The sequence below is a fragment of the Haliotis asinina genome, chromosome 6 (assembly GCF_037392515.1).
Source record: "Haliotis asinina isolate JCU_RB_2024 chromosome 6, JCU_Hal_asi_v2, whole genome shotgun sequence".
Lineage (NCBI taxonomy): Eukaryota > Metazoa > Mollusca > Gastropoda > Lepetellida > Haliotidae > Haliotis > Haliotis asinina.
The window spans coordinates 2240758-2258434 of NC_090285.1; the positions used below are offsets into that span (position 1 = coordinate 2240758).

Consider the following 17677-nt stretch of genomic DNA (forward strand, 5'->3'; position numbering starts at 1 on the left):
TACACACAATATTTCACTTCACAGCATGGCTGAGATAACAGAAAGTGTCCACAGCAAATTATATATATCAACATGATGTATAGTCATGGAGTAATTCATTTGTACTTTCTTCAGTCAGAGATGAACTCGACGTTTCTCTAGCTATGTTCCTGCAGGAATAAAAAGTTGCGTCGGCCGGGAATCGAACCCGGATCGACTGCTTGGAAGGCAACCATGCTAACCTTTACACCACCGACGCTGACCATGCTAAGCTTTGTTGAATAGGCATCTTAATGAAATTTGCTGATTGATTGGCCACGCTTCGAGGCACGCCACTAAACGAGACGGCTTACGTCACAAACTGAATGAAATTGGGCTTTGGAAATGTATTTCTGTCTTATGCAACGAGGGTCTACAATCTACGAAGCACTGATAACAAATTGTATTTAAATGAAGAGGACACTGCATTTGCATCCATATGGAGTAAATGGACACGTCAACTGAACACTTCCTCCTTGCCAGCTGTCTTCTTTAACTTAAGAATGGGAAGCTAAGAAAAGGCACTGTTAGTGTGAAGCATCGGTGGTCTAGTGGTAGAATACTCGCCTGCCACGCGGGTGACCCGGGTTCGATTCCCGGTCGATGCACACTCTTTTGGTTTTTTTTGCGCCTCTGGGGGTTGAAAAAGAGGCCTCCAAACGCGTGTCTCCTGGTAAGAACACCTAGTCTGTGACGCAATGTGATTGTTGTCAGTGATGTCACGTTTCTGTGACGTCAGGACATTGTGAGGTGACAGGTGAGTCTTTCTATATATATCAGAACGTTGGAATGAGAGAACGTGTCCATTTACATTGAAGTTGATGTAAGGACGGAATGTTGTGCAGCTTTTAGCATTGTCCCACAGCAATCGGTGTCAGGCTGTCAATGAAGCAGTAATACCGTCAGTTCTACGTTGGATTACACACAATATTTCACTTCACAGCATGGCTGAGATAACAGAAAGTGTCCACAGCAAATTATATATATCAACATGATGTATAGTCATGGAGTAATTCATTTGTACTTTCTTCAGTCAGAGATGAACTCGACGTTTCTCTAGCTATGTTCCTGCAGGAATAAAAAGTTGCGTCGGCCGGGAATCGAACCCGGATCGACTGCTTGGAAGGCAACCATGCTAACCTTTACACCACCGACGCTGACCATGCTAAGCTTTGTTGAATAGGCATCTTAATGAAATTTGCTGATTGATTGGCCACGCTTCGAGGCACGCCACTAAACGAGACGGCTTACGTCACAAACTGAATGAAATTGGGCTTTGGAAATGTATTTCTGTCTTATGCAACGAGGGTCTACAATCTACGAAGCACTGATAACAAATTGTATTTAAATGAAGAGGACACTGCATTTGCATCCATATGGAGTAAATGGACACGTCAACTGAACACTTCCTCCTTGCCAGCTGTCTTCTTTAACTTAAGAATGAGAAGCTAAGAAAAGGCACTGTTAGTGTGAAGCATCGGTGGTCTAGTGGTAGAATACTCGCCTGCCACGCGGGTGACCCGGGTTCGATTCCCGGTCGATGCACACTCTTTTGGTTTTTTTTGCGCCTCTGGGGGTTGAAAAAGAGGCCTCCAAACGCGTGTCTCCTGGTAAGAACACCTAGTCTGTGACGCAATGTGATTGTTGTCAGTGATGTCACGTTTCTGTGACGTCAGGACATTGTGAGGTCACAGGTGAGTCTTTCTATATATATCAGAACGTTGGAATGAGAGAACGTGTCCATTTACATTGAAGTTGATGTAAGGACGGAATGTTGTGCAGCTTTTAGCATTGTCCCACAGCAATCGGTGTCAGGCTGTCAATGAAGCAGTAATACCGTCAGTTCTACGTTGGATTACACACAATATTTCACTTCACAGCATGGCTGAGATAACAGAAAGTGTCCACAGCAAATTATATATATCAACATGATGTATAGTCATGGAGTAATTCATTTGTACTTTCTTCAGTCAGAGATGAACTCGACGTTTCTCTAGCTATGTTCCTGCAGGAATAAAAAGTTGCGTCGGCCGGGAATCGAACCCGGATCGACTGCTTGGAAGGCAACCATGCTAACCTTTACACCACCGACGCTGACCATGCTAAGCTTTGTTGAATAGGCATCTTAATGAAATTTGCTGATTGATTGGCCACGCTTCGAGGCACGCCACTAAACGAGACGGCTTACGTCACAAACTGAATGAAATTGGGCTTTGGAAATGTATTTCTGTCTTATGCAACGAGGGTCTACAATCTACGAAGCACTGATAACAAATTGTATTTAAATGAAGAGGACACTGCATTTGCATCCATATGGAGTAAATGGACACGTCAACTGAACACTTCCTCCTTGCCAGCTGTCTTCTTTAACTTAAGAATGGGAAGCTAAGAAAAGGCACTGTTAGTGTGAAGCATCGGTGGTCTAGTGGTAGAATACTCGCCTGCCACGCGGGTGACCCGGGTTCGATTCCCGGTCGATGCACACTCTTTTGGTTTTTTTTGCGCCTCTGGGGGTTGAAAAAGAGGCCTCCAAACGCGTGTCTCCTGGTAAGAACACCTAGTCTGTGACGCAATGTGATTGTTGTCAGTGATGTCACGTTTCTGTGACGTCAGGACATTGTGAGGTCACAGGTGAGTCTTTCTATATATATCAGAACGTTGGAATGAGAGAACGTGTCCATTTACATTGAAGTTGATGTAAGGACGGAATGTTGTGCAGCTTTTAGCATTGTCCCACAGCAATCGGTGTCAGGCTGTCAATGAAGCAGTAATACCGTCAGTTCTACGTTGGATTACACACAATATTTCACTTCACAGCATGGCTGAGATAACAGAAAGTGTCCACAGCAAATTATATATATCAACATGATGTATAGTCATGGAGTAATTCATTTGTACTTTCTTCAGTCAGAGATGAACTCGACGTTTCTCTAGCTATGTTCCTGCAGGAATAAAAAGTTGCGTCGGCCGGGAATCGAACCCGGATCGACTGCTTGGAAGGCAACCATGCTAACCTTTACACCACCGACGCTGACCATGCTAGGATTGGTTGAATAGGCATCTTAATGAAATTTGCTGATTGATTGGCCACGCTTCGAGGCACGCCACTAAACGAGACGGCTTACGTCACAAACTGAATGAAATTGGGCTTTGGAAATGTATTTCTGTCTTATGCAACGAGGGTCTACAATCTACGAAGCACTGATAACAAATTGTATTTAAATGAAGAGGACACTGCATTTGCATCCATATGGAGTAAATGGACACGTCAACTGAACACTTCCTCCTTGCCAGCTGTCTTCTTTAACTTAAGAATGAGAAGCTAAGAAAAGGCACTGTTAGTGTGAAGCATCGGTGGTCTAGTGGTAGAATACTCGCCTGCCACGCGGGTGACCCGGGTTCGATTCCCGGTCGATGCACACTCTTTTGGTTTTTTTTGCGCCTCTGGGGGTTGAAAAAGAGGCCTCCAAACGCGTGTCTCCTGGTAAGAACACCTAGTCTGTGACGCAATGTGATTGTTGTCAGTGATGTCACGTTTCTGTGACGTCAGGACATTGTGAGGTCACAGGTGAGTCTTTCTATATATATCAGAACGTTGGAATGAGAGAACGTGTCCATTTACATTGAAGTTGATGTAAGGACGGAATGTTGTGCAGCTTTTAGCATTGTCCCACAGCAATCGGTTTCAGGCTGTCAATGAAGCAGTAATACCGTCAGTTCTACGTTGGATTACACACAATATTTCACTTCACAGCATGGCTGAGATAACAGAAAGTGTCCACAGCAAATTATATATATCAACATGATGTATAGTCATGGAGTAATTCATTTGTACTTTCTTCAGTCAGAGATGAACTCGACGTTTCTCTAGCTATGTTCCTGCAGGAATAAAAAGTTGCGTCGGCCGGGAATCGAACCCGGATCGACTGCTTGGAAGGCAACCATGCTAACCTTTACACCACCGACGCTGACCATGCTAAGCTTTGTTGAATAGGCATCTTAATGAAATTTGCTGATTGATTGGCCACGCTTCGAGGCACGCCACTAAACGAGACGGCTTACGTCACAAACTGAATGAAATTGGGCTTTGGAAATGTATTTCTGTCTTATGCAACGAGGGTCTACAATCTACGAAGCACTGATAACAAATTGTATTTAAATGAAGAGGACACTGCATTTGCATCCATATGGAGTAAATGGACACGTCAACTGAACACTTCCTCCTTGCCAGCTGTCTTCTTTAACTTAAGAATGAGAAGCTAAGAAAAGGCCCTGTTAGTGTGAAGCATCGGTGGTCTAGTGGTAGAATACTCGCCTGCCACGCGGGTGACCCGGTTTCGATTCCCGGTCGATGCACACTCTTTTGGTTTTTTTTGCGCCTCTGGGGGTTGAAAAAGAGGCCTCCAAACGCGTGTCTCCTGGAAAGAACACCTAGTCTGTGACGCAATGTGATTGTTGTCAGTGATGTCACGTTTCTGTCAACTGAACACTTCCTCCTTGCCAGCTGTCTTCTTTAACTTAAGAATGAGAAGCTAAGAAAAGGCACTGTTAGTGTGAAGCATCGGTGGTCTAGTGGTAGAATACTCGCCTGCCACGCGGGTCACCCGGGTTCGATTCCCGGTCGATGCACACTCTTTTTGGGTTTTTTTGCGCCTCTGGGGGTTGAAAAAGAGGCCTCCAAACGCGTGTCTCCTGGTAAGAACACCTAGTCTGTGACGCAATGTGATTGTTGTCAGTGATGTCACGTTTCTGTGACGTCAGGACATTGTGAGGTCACAGGTGAGTCTTTCTATATATATCAGAACGTTGGAATGAGAGAACGTGTCCATTTACATTGAAGTTGATGTAAGGACGGAATGTTGTGCAGCTTTTAGCATTGTCCCACAGCAATCGGTGTCAGGCTGTCAATGAAGCAGTAATACCGTCAGTTCTACGTTGGATTACACACAATATTTCACTTCACAGCATGGCTGAGATAACAGAAAGTGTCCACAGCAAATTATATATATCAACATGATGTATAGTCATGGAGTAATTCATTTGTACTTTCTTCAGTCAGAGATGAACTCGACGTTTCTCCAGCTGTCTTCCTGCAGGAATAAAAAGTTGCGTCGGCCGGGAATCGAACCCGGATCGACTGCTTGGAAGGCAACCATGCTAACCTTTACACCACCGACGCTGACCATGCTAAGCTTTGTTGAATAGGCATCTTAATGAAATTTGCTGATTGATTGGCCACGCTTCGAGGCACGCCACTAAACGAGACGGCTTACGTCACAAACTGAATGAAATTGGGCTTTGGAAATGTATTTCTGTCTTATGCAACGAGGGTCTACAATCTACGAAGCACTGATAACAAATTGTATTTAAATGAAGAGGACACTGCATTTGCATCCATATGGAGTAAATGGACACGTCAACTGAACACTTCCTCCTTGCCAGCTGTCTTCTTTAACTTAAGAATGAGAAGCTAAGAAAAGGCACTGTCAGTGTGAAGCATCGGTGGTCTAGTGGTAGAATACTCGCCTGCCACGCGGGTGACCCGGGGTCGATTCCCGGTCGATGCACACTCTTTTTGGTTTTTTTGCGCCTCTGGGGGTTGAAAAAGAGGCCTCCAAACGCGTGTCTCCTGGTAAGAACACCTAGTCTGTGACGCAATGTGATTGTTGTCAGTGATGTCACGTTTCTGTGACGTCAGGACATTGTGAGGTCACAGGTGAGTCTTTCTATATATATCAGAACGTTGGAATGAGAGAACGTGTCCATTTACATTGAAGTTGATGTAAGGACGGAATGTTGTGCAGCTTTTAGCATTGTCCCACAGCAATCGGTGTCAGGCTGTCAATGAAGCAGTAATACCGTCAGTTCTACGTTGGATTACACACAATATTTCACTTCACAGCATGGCTGAGATAACAGAAAGTGTCCACAGCAAATTATATATTTCAACATGATGTATAGTCATGGAGTAATTCATTTGTACTTTCTTCAGTCAGAGATGAACTCGACGTTTCTCTAGCTATGTTCCTGCAGGAATAAAAAGTTGCGTCGGCCGGGAATCGAACCCGGATCGACTGCTTGGAAGGCAACCATGCTAACCTTTACACCACCGACGCTGACCATGCTAAGCTTTGTTGAATAGGCATCTTAATGAAATTTGCTGATTGATTGGCCACGCTTCGAGGCACGCCACTAAACGAGACGGCTTACGTCACAAACTGAATGAAATTGGGCTTTGGAAATGTATTTCTGTCTTATGCAACGAGGGTCTACAATCTACGAAGCACTGATAACAAATTGTATTTAAATGAAGAGGACACTGCATTTGCATCCATATGGAGTAAATGGACACGTCAACTGAACACTTCCTCCTTGCCAGCTGTCTTCTTTAACTTAAGAATGAGAAGCTAAGAAAAGGCACTGTTAGTGTGAAGCATCGGTGGTCTAGTGGTAGAATACTCGCCTGCCACGCGGGTGACCCGGGTTCGATTCCCGGTCGATGCACACTCTTTTGGTTTTTTTTGCGCCTCTGGGGGTTGAAAAAGAGGCCTCCAAACGCGTGTCTCCTGGTAAGAACACCTAGTCTGTGACGCAATGTGATTGTTGTCAGTGATGTCACGTTTCTGTGACGTCAGGCCATTGTGAGGTCACAGGTGAGTCTTTCTATATATATCAGAACGTTGGAATGAGAGAACGTGTCCATTTACATTGAAGTTGATGTAAGGACGGAATGTTGTGCAGCTTTTAGCATTGTCCCACAGCAATCGGTGTCAGGCTGTCAATGAAGCAGTAATACCGTCAGTTCTACGTTGGATTACACACAATATTTCACTTCACAGCATGGCTGAGATAACAGAAAGTGTCCACAGCAAATTATATATATCAACATGATGTATAGTCATGGAGTAATTCATTTGTACTTTCTTCAGTCAGAGATGAACTCGACGTTTCTCTAGCTATGTTCCTGCAGGAATAAAAAGTTGCGTCGGCCGGGAATCGAACCCGGATCGACTGCTTGGAAGGCAACCATGCTAACCTTTACACCACCGACGCTGACCATGCTAAGCTTTGTTGAATAGGCATCTTAATGAAATTTGCTGATTGATTGGCCACGCTTCGAGGCACGCCACTAAACGAGACGGCTTACGTCACAAACTGAATGAAATTGGGCTTTGGAAATGTATTTCTGTCTTATGCAACGAGGGTCTACAATCTACGAAGCACTGATAACAAATTGTATTTAAATGAAGAGGACACTGCATTTGCATCCATATGGAGTAAATGGACACGTCAACTGAACACTTCCTCCTTGCCAGCTGTCTTCTTTAACTTAAGAATGAGAAGCTAAGAAAAGGCACTGTTAGTGTGAAGCATCGGTGGTCTAGTGGTAGAATACTCGCCTGCCACGCGGGTGACCCGGGTTCGATTCCCGGTCGATGCACACTCTTTTGGTTTTTTTTGCGCCTCTGGGGGTTGAAAAAGAGGCCTCCAAACGCGTGTCTCATGGTAAGAACACCTAGTCTGTGACGCAATGTGATTGTTGTCAGTGATGTCACGTTTCTGTGACGTCAGGACATTGTGAGGTCACAGGTGAGTCTTTCTATATATATCAGAACGTTGGAATGAGAGAACGTGTCCATTTACATTGAAGTTGATGTAAGGACGGAATGTTGTGCAGCTTTTAGCATTGTCCCACAGCAATCGGTTTCAGGCTGTCAATGAAGCAGTAATACCGTCAGTTCTACGTTGGATTACACACAATATTTCACTTCACAGCATGGCTGAGATAACAGAAAGTGTCCACAGCAAATTATATATATCAACATGATGTATAGTCATGGAGTAATTCATTTGTACTTTCTTCAGTCAGAGATGAACTCGACGTTTCTCTAGCTATGTTCCTGCAGGAATAAAAAGTTGCGTCGGCCGGGAATCGAACCCGGATCGACTGCTTGGAAGGCAACCATGCTAACCTTTACACCACCGACGCTGACCATGCTAAGCTTTGTTGAATAGGCATCTTAATGAAATTTGCTGATTGATTGGCCACGCTTCGAGGCACGCCACTAAACGAGACGGCTTACGTCACAAACTGAATGAAATTGGGCTTTGGAAATGTATTTCTGTCTTATGCAACGAGGGTCTACAATCTACGAAGCACTGATAACAAATTGTATTTAAATGAAGAGGACACTGCATTTGCATCCATATGGAGTAAATGGACACGTCAACTGAACACTTCCTCCTTGCCAGCTGTCTTCTTTAACTTAAGAATGAGAAGCTAAGAAAAGGCACTGTCAGTGTGAAGCATCGGTGGTCTAGTGGTAGAATACTCGCCTGCCACGCGGGTGACCCGGGTTCGATTCCCGGTCGATGCACACTCTTTTTGGTTTTTTTGCGCCTCTGGGGGTTGAAAAAGAGGCCTCCAAACGCGTGTCTCCTGGTAAGAACACCTAGTCTGTGACGCAATGTGATTGTTGTCAGTGATGTCACGTTTCTGTGACGTCAGGACATTGTGAGGTCACAGGTGAGTCTTTCTATATATATCAGAACGTTGGAATGAGAGAACGTGTCCATTTACATTGAAGTTGATGTAAGGACGGAATGTTGTGCAGCTTTTAGCATTGTCCCACAGCAATCGGTGTCAGGCTGTCAATGAAGCAGTAATACCGTCAGTTCTACGTTGGATTACACACAATATTTCACTTCACAGCATGGCTGAGATAACAGAAAGTGTCCACAGCAAATTATATATTTCAACATGATGTATAGTCATGGAGTAATTCATTTGTACTTTCTTCAGTCAGAGATGAACTCGACGTTTCTCTAGCTATGTTCCTGCAGGAATAAAAAGTTGCGTCGGCCGGGAATCGAACCCGGATCGACTGCTTGGAAGGCAACCATGCTAACCTTTACACCACCGACGCTGACCATGCTAAGCTTTGTTGAATAGGCATCTTAATGAAATTTGCTGATTGATTGGCCACGCTTCGAGGCACGCCACTAAACGAGACGGCTTACGTCACAAACTGAATGAAATTGGGCTTTGGAAATGTATTTCTGTCTTATGCAACGAGGGTCTACAATCTACGAAGCACTGATAACAAATTGTATTTAAATGAAGAGGACACTGCATTTGCATCCATATGGAGTAAATGGACACGTCAACTGAACACTTCCTCCTTGCCAGCTGTCTTCTTTAACTTAAGAATGAGAAGCTAAGAAAAGGCCCTGTTAGTGTGAAGCATCGGTGGTCTAGTGGTAGAATACTCGCCTGCCACGCGGGTGACCCGGTTTCGATTCCCGGTCGATGCACACTCTTTTGGTTTTTTTTGCGCCTCTGGGGGTTGAAAAAGAGGCCTCCAAACGCGTGTCTCCTGGAAAGAACACCTAGTCTGTGACGCAATGTGATTGTTGTCAGTGATGTCACGTTTCTGTCAACTGAACACTTCCTCCTTGCCAGCTGTCTTCTTTAACTTAAGAATGAGAAGCTAAGAAAAGGCACTGTTAGTGTGAAGCATCGGTGGTCTAGTGGTAGAATACTCGCCTGCCACGCGGGTCACCCGGGTTCGATTCCCGGTCGATGCACACTCTTTTTGGGTTTTTTTGCGCCTCTGGGGGTTGAAAAAGAGGCCTCCAAACGCGTGTCTCCTGGTAAGAACACCTAGTCTGTGACGCAATGTGATTGTTGTCAGTGATGTCACGTTTCTGTGACGTCAGGACATTGTGAGGTCACAGGTGAGTCTTTCTATATATATCAGAACGTTGGAATGAGAGAACGTGTCCATTTACATTGAAGTTGATGTAAGGACGGAATGTTGTGCAGCTTTTAGCATTGTCCCACAGCAATCGGTGTCAGGCTGTCAATGAAGCAGTAATACCGTCAGTTCTACGTTGGATTACACACAATATTTCACTTCACAGCATGGCTGAGATAACAGAAAGTGTCCACAGCAAATTATATATATCAACATGATGTATAGTCATGGAGTAATTCATTTGTACTTTCTTCAGTCAGAGATGAACTCGACGTTTCTCTAGCTATGTTCCTGCAGGAATAAAAAGTTGCGTCGGCCGGGAATCGAACCCGGATCGACTGCTTGGAAGGCAACCATGCTAACCTTTACACCACCGACGCTGACCATGCTAAGCTTTGTTGAATAGGCATCTTAATGAAATTTGCTGATTGATTGGCCACGCTTCGAGGCACGCCACTAAACGAGACGGCTTACGTCACAAACTGAATGAAATTGGGCTTTGGAAATGTATTTCTGTCTTATGCAACGAGGGTCTACAATCTACGAAGCACTGATAACAAATTGTATTTAAATGAAGAGGACACTGCATTTGCATCCATATGGAGTAAATGGACACGTCAACTGAACACTTCCTCCTTGCCAGCTGTCTTCTTTAACTTAAGAATGAGAAGCTAAGAAAAGGCCCTGTTAGTGTGAAGCATCGGTGGTCTAGTGGTAGAATACTCGCCTGCCACGCGGGTGACCCGGTTTCGATTCCCGGTCGATGCACACTCTTTTGGTTTTTTTTGCGCCTCTGGGGGTTGAAAAAGAGGCCTCCAAACGCGTGTCTCCTGGAAAGAACACCTAGTCTGTGACGCAATGTGATTGTTGTCAGTGATGTCACGTTTCTGTCAACTGAACACTTCCTCCTTGCCAGCTGTCTTCTTTAACTTAAGAATGAGAAGCTAAGAAAAGGCACTGTTAGTGTGAAGCATCGGTGGTCTAGTGGTAGAATACTCGCCTGCCACGCGGGTGACCCGGGTTCGATTCCCGGTCGATGCACACTCTTTTTGGGTTTTTTTGCGCCTCTGGGGGTTGAAAAAGAGGCCTCCAAACGCGTGTCTCCTGGTAAGAACACCTAGTCTGTGACGCAATGTGATTGTTGTCAGTGATGTCACGTTTCTGTGACGTCAGGACATTGTGAGGTGACAGGTGAGTCTTTCTATATATATCAGAACGTTGGAATGAGAGAACGTGTCCATTTACATTGAAGTTGATGTAAGGACGGAATGTTGTGCAGCTTTTAGCATTGTCCCACAGCAATCGGTGTCAGGCTGTCAATGAAGCAGTAATACCGTCAGTTCTACGTTGGATTACACACAATATTTCACTTCACAGCATGGCTGAGATAACAGAAAGTGTCCACAGCAAATTATATATATCAACATGATGTATAGTCATGGAGTAATTCATTTGTACTTTCTTCAGTCAGAGATGAACTCGACGTTTCTCTAGCTATGTTCCTGCAGGAATAAAAAGTTGCGTCGGCCGGGAATCGAACCCGGATCGACTGCTTGGAAGGCAACCATGCTAACCTTTACACCACCGACGCTGACCATGCTAAGCTTTGTTGGATAGGCATCTTAATGAAATTTGCTGATTGATTGGCCACGCTTCGAGGCACGCCACTAAACGAGACGGCTTACGTCACAAACTGAATGAAATTGGGCTTTGGAAATGTATTTCTGTCTTATGCAACGAGGGTCTACAATCTACGAAGCACTGATAACAAATTGTATTTAAATGAAGAGGACACTGCATTTGCATCCATATGGAGTAAATGGACACGTCAACTGAACACTTCCTCCTTGCCAGCTGTCTTCTTTAACTTAAGAATGAGAAGCTAAGAAAAGGCACTGTTAGTGTGAAGCATCGGTGGTCTAGTGGTAGAATACTCGCCTGCCACGCGGGTGACCCGGGTTCGATTCCCGGTCGATGCACACTCTTTTGGGGTTTTTTTGCGCCTCTGGGGGTTGAAAAATAGGCCTCCAAACGCGTGTCTCCTGGTAAGAACACCTAGTCTGTGACGCAATGTGATTGTTGTCAGTGATGTCACGTTTCTGTGACGTCAGGACATTGTGAGGTCACAGATGAGTCTTTCTATATATATCAGAACGTTGGAATGAGAGAACGTGTCCATTTACATTGAAGTTGATGTAAGGACGGAATGTTGTGCAGCTTTTAGCATTGTCCCACAGCAATCGGTGTCAGGCTGTCAATGAAGCAGTAATACCGTCAGTTCTACGTTGGATTACACACAATATTTCACTTCACAGCATGGCTGAGATAACAGAAAGTGTCCACAGCAAATTATATATATCAACATGATGTATAGTCATGGAGTAATTCATTTGTACTTTCTTCAGTCAGAGATGAACTCGACGTTTCTCTAGCTATGTTCCTGCAGGAATAAAAAGTTGCGTCGGCCGGGAATCGAACCCGGATCGACTGCTTGGAAGGCAACCATGCCAACCTTTACGCCACCGACGCTGACCATGCTAAGCTTTGTTGGATAGGCATCTTAATGAAATTTGCTGATTGATTGGCCACGCTTCGAGGCACGCCACTAAACGAGACGGCTTACGTCACAAACTGAATGAAATTGGGCTTTGGAAATGTATTTCTGTCTTATGCAACGAGGGTCTACAATCTACGAAGCACTGATAACAAATTGTATTTAAATGAAGAGGACACTGCATTTGCATCCATATGGAGTAAATGGACACGTCAACTGAACACTTCCTCCTTGCCAGCTGTCTTCTTTAACTTAAGAATGAGAAGCTAAGAAAAGGCACTGTTAGTGTGAAGCATCGGTGGTCTAGTGGTAGAATACTCGCCTGCCACGCGGGTGACCCGGGTTCGATTCCCGGTCGATGCACACTCTTTTGGGTTTTTTTTGCGCCTCTGGGGGTTGAAAAAGAGGCCTCCAAACGCGTGTCTCCTGGTAAGAACACCTAGTCTGTGACGCAATGTGATTGTTGTCAGTGATGTCACGTTTCTGTGACGTCAGGACATTGTGAGGTCACAGGTGAGTCTTTCTATATATATCAGAACGTTGGAATGAGAGAACGTGTCCATTTACATTGAAGTTGATGTAAGGACGGAATGTTGTGCAGCTTTTAGCATTGTCCCACAGCAATCGGTGTCAGGCTGTCAATGAAGCAGTAATACCGTCAGTTCTACGTTGGATTACACACAATATTTCACTTCACAGCATGGCTGAGATAACAGAAAGTGTCCACAGCAAATTATATATATCAACATGATGTATAGTCATGGAGTAATTCATTTGTACTTTCTTCAGTCAGAGATGAACTCGACGTTTCTCTAGCTATGTTCCTGCAGGAATAAAAAGTTGCGTCGGCCGGGAATCGAACCCGGATCGACTGCTTGGAAGGCAACCATGCCAACCTTTACGCCACCGACGCTGACCATGCTAAGCTTTGTTGGATAGGCATCTTAATGAAATTTGCTGATTGATTGGCCACGCTTCGAGGCACGCCACTAAACGAGACGGCTTACGTCACAAACTGAATGAAATTGGGCTTTGGAAATGTATTTCTGTCTTATGCAACGAGGGTCTACAATCTACGAAGCACTGATAACAAATTGTATTTAAATGAAGAGGACACTGCATTTGCATCCATATGGAGTAAATGGACACGTCAACTGAACACTTCCTCCTTGCCAGCTGTCTTCTTTAACTTAAGAATGAGAAGCTAAGAAAAGGCACTGTTAGTGTGAAGCATCGGTGGTCTAGTGGTAGAATACTCGCCTGCCACGCGGGTGACCCGGGTTCGATTCCCGGTCGATGCACACTCTTTTGGGTTTTTTTTGCGCCTCTGGGGGTTGAAAAAGAGGCCTCCAAACGCGTGTCTCCTGGTAAGAACACCTAGTCTGTGACGCAATGTGATTGTTGTCAGTGATGTCACGTTTCTGTGACGTCAGGACATTGTGAGGTCACAGGTGAGTCTTTCTATATATATCAGAACGTTGGAATGAGAGAACGTGTCCATTTACATTGAAGTTGATGTAAGGACGGAATGTTGTGCAGCTTTTAGCATTGTCCCACAGCAATCGGTGTCAGGCTGTCAATGAAGCAGTAATACCGTCAGTTCTACGTTGGATTACACACAATATTTCACTTCACAGCATGGCTGAGATAACAGAAAGTGTCCACAGCAAATTATATATATCAACATGATGTATAGTCATGGAGTAATTCATTTGTACTTTCTTCAGTCAGAGATGAACTCGACGTTTCTCTAGCTATGTTCCTGCAGGAATAAAAAGTTGCGTCGGCCGGGAATCGAACCCGGATCGACTGCTTGGAAGGCAACCATGCCAACCTTTACGCCACCGACGCTGACCATGCTAAGCTTTGTTGGATAGGCATCTTAATGAAATTTGCTGATTGATTGGCCACGCTTCGAGGCACGCCACTAAACGAGACGGCTTACGTCACAAACTGAATGAAATTGGGCTTTGGAAATGTATTTCTGTCTTATGCAACGAGGGTCTACAATCTACGAAGCACTGATAACAAATTGTATTTAAATGAAGAGGACACTGCATTTGCATCCATATGGAGTAAATGGACACGTCAACTGAACACTTCCTCCTTGCCAGCTGTCTTCTTTAACTTAAGAATGAGAAGCTAAGAAAAGGCACTGTTAGTGTGAAGCATCGGTGGTCTAGTGGTAGAATACTCGCCTGCCACGCGGGTGACCCGGGTTCGATTCCCGGTCGATGCACACTCTTTTGGGTTTTTTTTGCGCCTCTGGGGGTTGAAAAAGAGGCCTCCAAACGCGTGTCTCCTGGTAAGAACACCTAGTCTGTGACGCAATGTGATTGTTGTCAGTGATGTCACGTTTCTGTGACGTCAGGACATTGTGAGGTCACAGGTGAGTCTTTCTATATATATCAGAACGTTGGAATGAGAGAACGTGTCCATTTACATGACTCCATTTGAAGTTGATGTAAGGACGGAATGTTGTGCAGCTTTTAGCATTGTCCCACAGCAATCGGTGTCAGGCTGTCAATGAAGCAGTAATACCGTCAGTTCTACGTTGGATTACACACAATATTTCACTTCACAGCATGGCTGAGATAACAGAAAGTGTCCACAGCAAATTATATATATCAACATGATGTATAGTCATGGAGTAATTCATTTGTACTTTCTTCAGTCAGAGATGAACTCGACGTTTCTCTAGCTATGTTCCTGCAGGAATAAAAAGTTGCGTCGGCCGGGAATCGAACCCGGATCGACTGCTTGGAAGGCAACCATGCTAACCTTTACACCACCGACGCTGACCATGCTAGGATTGGTTGAATAGGCATCTTAATGAAATTTGCTGATTGATTGGCCACGCTTCGAGGCACGCCACTAAACGAGACGGCTTACGTCACAAACTGAATGAAATTGGGCTTTGGAAATGTATTTCTGTCTTATGCAACGAGGGTCTACAATCTACGAAGCACTGATAACAAATTGTATTTAAATGAAGAGGACACTGCATTTGCATCCATATGGAGTAAATGGACACGTCAACTGAACACTTCCTCCTTGCCAGCTGTCTTCTTTAACTTAAGAATGAGAAGCTAAGAAAAGGCACTGTTAGTGTGAAGCATCGGTGGTCTAGTGGTAGAATACTCGCCTGCCACGCGGGTGACCCGGGTTCGATTCCCGGTCGATGCACACTCTTTTGGTTTTTTTTGCGCCTCTGGGGGTTGAAAAAGAGGCCTCCAAACGCGTGTCTCCTGGTAAGAACACCTAGTCTGTGACGCAATGTGATTGTTGTCAGTGATGTCACGTTTCTGTGACGTCAGGACATTGTGAGGTCACAGGTGAGTCTTTCTATATATATCAGAACGTTGGAATGAGAGAACGTGTCCATTTACATTGAAGTTGATGTAAGGACGGAATGTTGTGCAGCTTTTAGCATTGTCCCACAGCAATCGGTGTCAGGCTGTCAATGAAGCAGTAATACCGTCAGTTCTACGTTGGATTACACACAATATTTCACTTCACAGCATGGCTGAGATAACAGAAAGTGTCCACAGCAAATTATATATATCAACATGATGTATAGTCATGGAGTAATTCATTTGTACTTTCTTCAGTCAGAGATGAACTCGACGTTTCTCTAGCTATGTTCCTGCAGGAATAAAAAGTTGCGTCGGCCGGGAATCGAACCCGGATCGACTGCTTGGAAGGCAACCATGCTAACCTTTACACCACCGACGCTGACCATGCTAAGCTTTGTTGGATAGGCATCTTAATGAAATTTGCTGATTGATTGGCCACGCTTCGAGGCACGCCACTAAACGAGACGGCTTACGTCACAAACTGAATGAAATTGGGCTTTGGAAATGTATTTCTGTCTTATGCAACGAGGGTCTACAATCTACGAAGCACTGATAACAAATTGTATTTAAATGAAGAGGACACTGCATTTGCATCCATATGGAGTAAATGGACACGTCAACTGAACACTTCCTCCTTGCCAGCTGTCTTCTTTAACTTAAGAATGAGAAGCTAAGAAAAGGCACTGTTAGTGTGAAGCATCGGTGGTCTAGTGGTAGAATACTCGCCTGCAACGCGGGTGACCCGGGTTCGATTCCCGGTCGATGCACACTCGTTTGGTTTTTTTTTGCGCCTCTGGGGGTTGAAAAAGAGGCCTCCAAACGCGTGTCTCCTGGTAAGAACACCTAGTCTGTGACGCAATGTGATTGTTGTCAGTGATGTCACGTTTCTGTGACGTCAGGACATTGTGAGGTCACAGGTGAGTCTTTCTATATATATCAGAACGTTGGAATGAGAGAACGTGTCCATTTACATTGAAGTTGATGTAAGGACGGAATGTTGTGCAGCTTTTAGCATTGTCCCACAGCAATCGGTGTCAGGCTGTCAATGAAGCAGTAATACCGTCAGTTCTACGTTGGATTACACACAATATTTCACTTCACAGCATGGCTGAGATAACAGAAAGTGTCCACAGCAAATTATATATATCAACATGATGTATAGTCATGGAGTAATTCATTTGTACTTTCTTCAGTCAGAGATGAACTCGACGTTTCTCTAGCTATGTTCCTGCAGGAATAAAAAGTTGCGTCGGCCGGGAATCGAACCCGGATCGACTGCTTGGAAGGCAACCATGCCAACCTTTACGCCACCGACGCTGACCATGCTAAGCTTTGTTGGATAGGCATCTTAATGAAATTTGCTGATTGATTGGCCACGCTTCGAGGCACGCCACTAAACGAGACGGCTTACGTCACAAACTGAATGAAATTGGGCTTTGGAAATGTATTTCTGTCTTATGCAACGAGGGTCTACAATCTACGAAGCACTGATAACAAATTGTATTTAAATGAAGAGGACACTGCATTTGCATCCATATGGAGTAAATGGACACGTCAACTGAACACTTCCTCCTTGCCAGCTGTCTTCTTTAACTTAAGAATGAGAAGCTAAGAAAAGGCACTGTTAGTGTGAAACATCGGTGGTCTAGTGGTAGAATACTCGCCTGCCACGCGGGTGACCCGGGTTCGATTCCCGGTCGATGCACACTCTTTTGGGTTTTTTTTGCGCCTCTGGGGGTTGAAAAAGAGGCCTCCAAACGCGTGTCTCCTGGTAAGAACACCTAGTCTGTGACGCAATGTGATTGTTGTCAGTGATGTCACGTTTCTGTGACGTCAGGACATTGTGAGGTCACAGGTGAGTCTTTCTATATATATCAGAACGTTGGAATGAGAGAACGTGTCCATTTACATGACTCCATTTGAAGTTGATGTAAGGACGGAATGTTGTGCAGCTTTTAGCATTGTCCCACAGCAATCGGTGTCAGGCTGTC

At 44.7% G+C, this 17677-nt stretch overlaps 35 non-coding genes across 35 annotated transcripts; 21 read left to right on the forward strand and 14 right to left on the reverse strand.

Annotated features, from left to right (window-relative positions):
• Positions 1-166: 166 nt before the first annotated feature.
• On the reverse strand, positions 167-238 carry Trnag-ucc (transfer RNA glycine (anticodon UCC)). The gene has a single exon. It is a non-coding gene; the product is annotated as a tRNA-Gly (tRNA).
• Positions 239-555: 317 nt separating this feature from the next.
• On the forward strand, positions 556-626 carry Trnag-gcc (transfer RNA glycine (anticodon GCC)). Its single transcript has one exon. It is a non-coding gene; the product is annotated as a tRNA-Gly (tRNA).
• A 477-nt stretch (positions 627-1103) lies between these two features.
• Trnag-ucc (transfer RNA glycine (anticodon UCC)) lies at positions 1104-1175 on the reverse strand. Its single transcript has one exon. It is a non-coding gene; the product is annotated as a tRNA-Gly (tRNA).
• A 317-nt stretch (positions 1176-1492) lies between these two features.
• Trnag-gcc (transfer RNA glycine (anticodon GCC)) lies at positions 1493-1563 on the forward strand. The gene has a single exon. It is a non-coding gene; the product is annotated as a tRNA-Gly (tRNA).
• A 477-nt stretch (positions 1564-2040) lies between these two features.
• On the reverse strand, positions 2041-2112 carry Trnag-ucc (transfer RNA glycine (anticodon UCC)). Its single transcript has one exon. It is a non-coding gene; the product is annotated as a tRNA-Gly (tRNA).
• A 317-nt stretch (positions 2113-2429) lies between these two features.
• Positions 2430-2500, forward strand: Trnag-gcc (transfer RNA glycine (anticodon GCC)). The gene has a single exon. It is a non-coding gene; the product is annotated as a tRNA-Gly (tRNA).
• Positions 2501-2977: 477 nt separating this feature from the next.
• Trnag-ucc (transfer RNA glycine (anticodon UCC)) lies at positions 2978-3049 on the reverse strand. The gene has a single exon. It is a non-coding gene; the product is annotated as a tRNA-Gly (tRNA).
• A 317-nt stretch (positions 3050-3366) lies between these two features.
• On the forward strand, positions 3367-3437 carry Trnag-gcc (transfer RNA glycine (anticodon GCC)). Its single transcript has one exon. It is a non-coding gene; the product is annotated as a tRNA-Gly (tRNA).
• Positions 3438-3914: 477 nt separating this feature from the next.
• On the reverse strand, positions 3915-3986 carry Trnag-ucc (transfer RNA glycine (anticodon UCC)). The gene has a single exon. It is a non-coding gene; the product is annotated as a tRNA-Gly (tRNA).
• A 317-nt stretch (positions 3987-4303) lies between these two features.
• On the forward strand, positions 4304-4374 carry Trnag-gcc (transfer RNA glycine (anticodon GCC)). Its single transcript has one exon. It is a non-coding gene; the product is annotated as a tRNA-Gly (tRNA).
• A 202-nt stretch (positions 4375-4576) lies between these two features.
• Trnag-gcc (transfer RNA glycine (anticodon GCC)) lies at positions 4577-4647 on the forward strand. Its single transcript has one exon. It is a non-coding gene; the product is annotated as a tRNA-Gly (tRNA).
• A 478-nt stretch (positions 4648-5125) lies between these two features.
• On the reverse strand, positions 5126-5197 carry Trnag-ucc (transfer RNA glycine (anticodon UCC)). Its single transcript has one exon. It is a non-coding gene; the product is annotated as a tRNA-Gly (tRNA).
• A 317-nt stretch (positions 5198-5514) lies between these two features.
• On the forward strand, positions 5515-5585 carry Trnag-gcc (transfer RNA glycine (anticodon GCC)). Its single transcript has one exon. It is a non-coding gene; the product is annotated as a tRNA-Gly (tRNA).
• Positions 5586-6062: 477 nt separating this feature from the next.
• On the reverse strand, positions 6063-6134 carry Trnag-ucc (transfer RNA glycine (anticodon UCC)). The gene has a single exon. It is a non-coding gene; the product is annotated as a tRNA-Gly (tRNA).
• A 317-nt stretch (positions 6135-6451) lies between these two features.
• Positions 6452-6522, forward strand: Trnag-gcc (transfer RNA glycine (anticodon GCC)). The gene has a single exon. It is a non-coding gene; the product is annotated as a tRNA-Gly (tRNA).
• Positions 6523-6999: 477 nt separating this feature from the next.
• Positions 7000-7071, reverse strand: Trnag-ucc (transfer RNA glycine (anticodon UCC)). Its single transcript has one exon. It is a non-coding gene; the product is annotated as a tRNA-Gly (tRNA).
• Positions 7072-7388: 317 nt separating this feature from the next.
• Positions 7389-7459, forward strand: Trnag-gcc (transfer RNA glycine (anticodon GCC)). Its single transcript has one exon. It is a non-coding gene; the product is annotated as a tRNA-Gly (tRNA).
• A 477-nt stretch (positions 7460-7936) lies between these two features.
• Trnag-ucc (transfer RNA glycine (anticodon UCC)) lies at positions 7937-8008 on the reverse strand. Its single transcript has one exon. It is a non-coding gene; the product is annotated as a tRNA-Gly (tRNA).
• Positions 8009-8325: 317 nt separating this feature from the next.
• Positions 8326-8396, forward strand: Trnag-gcc (transfer RNA glycine (anticodon GCC)). Its single transcript has one exon. It is a non-coding gene; the product is annotated as a tRNA-Gly (tRNA).
• Positions 8397-8873: 477 nt separating this feature from the next.
• On the reverse strand, positions 8874-8945 carry Trnag-ucc (transfer RNA glycine (anticodon UCC)). The gene has a single exon. It is a non-coding gene; the product is annotated as a tRNA-Gly (tRNA).
• A 317-nt stretch (positions 8946-9262) lies between these two features.
• Positions 9263-9333, forward strand: Trnag-gcc (transfer RNA glycine (anticodon GCC)). The gene has a single exon. It is a non-coding gene; the product is annotated as a tRNA-Gly (tRNA).
• A 202-nt stretch (positions 9334-9535) lies between these two features.
• Positions 9536-9606, forward strand: Trnag-gcc (transfer RNA glycine (anticodon GCC)). The gene has a single exon. It is a non-coding gene; the product is annotated as a tRNA-Gly (tRNA).
• Positions 9607-10084: 478 nt separating this feature from the next.
• Trnag-ucc (transfer RNA glycine (anticodon UCC)) lies at positions 10085-10156 on the reverse strand. Its single transcript has one exon. It is a non-coding gene; the product is annotated as a tRNA-Gly (tRNA).
• A 317-nt stretch (positions 10157-10473) lies between these two features.
• Trnag-gcc (transfer RNA glycine (anticodon GCC)) lies at positions 10474-10544 on the forward strand. Its single transcript has one exon. It is a non-coding gene; the product is annotated as a tRNA-Gly (tRNA).
• Positions 10545-10746: 202 nt separating this feature from the next.
• Trnag-gcc (transfer RNA glycine (anticodon GCC)) lies at positions 10747-10817 on the forward strand. The gene has a single exon. It is a non-coding gene; the product is annotated as a tRNA-Gly (tRNA).
• A 478-nt stretch (positions 10818-11295) lies between these two features.
• Positions 11296-11367, reverse strand: Trnag-ucc (transfer RNA glycine (anticodon UCC)). The gene has a single exon. It is a non-coding gene; the product is annotated as a tRNA-Gly (tRNA).
• Positions 11368-11684: 317 nt separating this feature from the next.
• Trnag-gcc (transfer RNA glycine (anticodon GCC)) lies at positions 11685-11755 on the forward strand. The gene has a single exon. It is a non-coding gene; the product is annotated as a tRNA-Gly (tRNA).
• An 867-nt stretch (positions 11756-12622) lies between these two features.
• Trnag-gcc (transfer RNA glycine (anticodon GCC)) lies at positions 12623-12693 on the forward strand. Its single transcript has one exon. It is a non-coding gene; the product is annotated as a tRNA-Gly (tRNA).
• Positions 12694-13560: 867 nt separating this feature from the next.
• On the forward strand, positions 13561-13631 carry Trnag-gcc (transfer RNA glycine (anticodon GCC)). The gene has a single exon. It is a non-coding gene; the product is annotated as a tRNA-Gly (tRNA).
• Positions 13632-14498: 867 nt separating this feature from the next.
• Trnag-gcc (transfer RNA glycine (anticodon GCC)) lies at positions 14499-14569 on the forward strand. The gene has a single exon. It is a non-coding gene; the product is annotated as a tRNA-Gly (tRNA).
• A 487-nt stretch (positions 14570-15056) lies between these two features.
• Positions 15057-15128, reverse strand: Trnag-ucc (transfer RNA glycine (anticodon UCC)). Its single transcript has one exon. It is a non-coding gene; the product is annotated as a tRNA-Gly (tRNA).
• Positions 15129-15445: 317 nt separating this feature from the next.
• On the forward strand, positions 15446-15516 carry Trnag-gcc (transfer RNA glycine (anticodon GCC)). The gene has a single exon. It is a non-coding gene; the product is annotated as a tRNA-Gly (tRNA).
• Positions 15517-15993: 477 nt separating this feature from the next.
• Trnag-ucc (transfer RNA glycine (anticodon UCC)) lies at positions 15994-16065 on the reverse strand. The gene has a single exon. It is a non-coding gene; the product is annotated as a tRNA-Gly (tRNA).
• Positions 16066-16382: 317 nt separating this feature from the next.
• Positions 16383-16453, forward strand: Trnac-gca (transfer RNA cysteine (anticodon GCA)). The gene has a single exon. It is a non-coding gene; the product is annotated as a tRNA-Cys (tRNA).
• Positions 16454-17320: 867 nt separating this feature from the next.
• Positions 17321-17391, forward strand: Trnag-gcc (transfer RNA glycine (anticodon GCC)). The gene has a single exon. It is a non-coding gene; the product is annotated as a tRNA-Gly (tRNA).
• Positions 17392-17677: the final 286 nt, after the last annotated feature.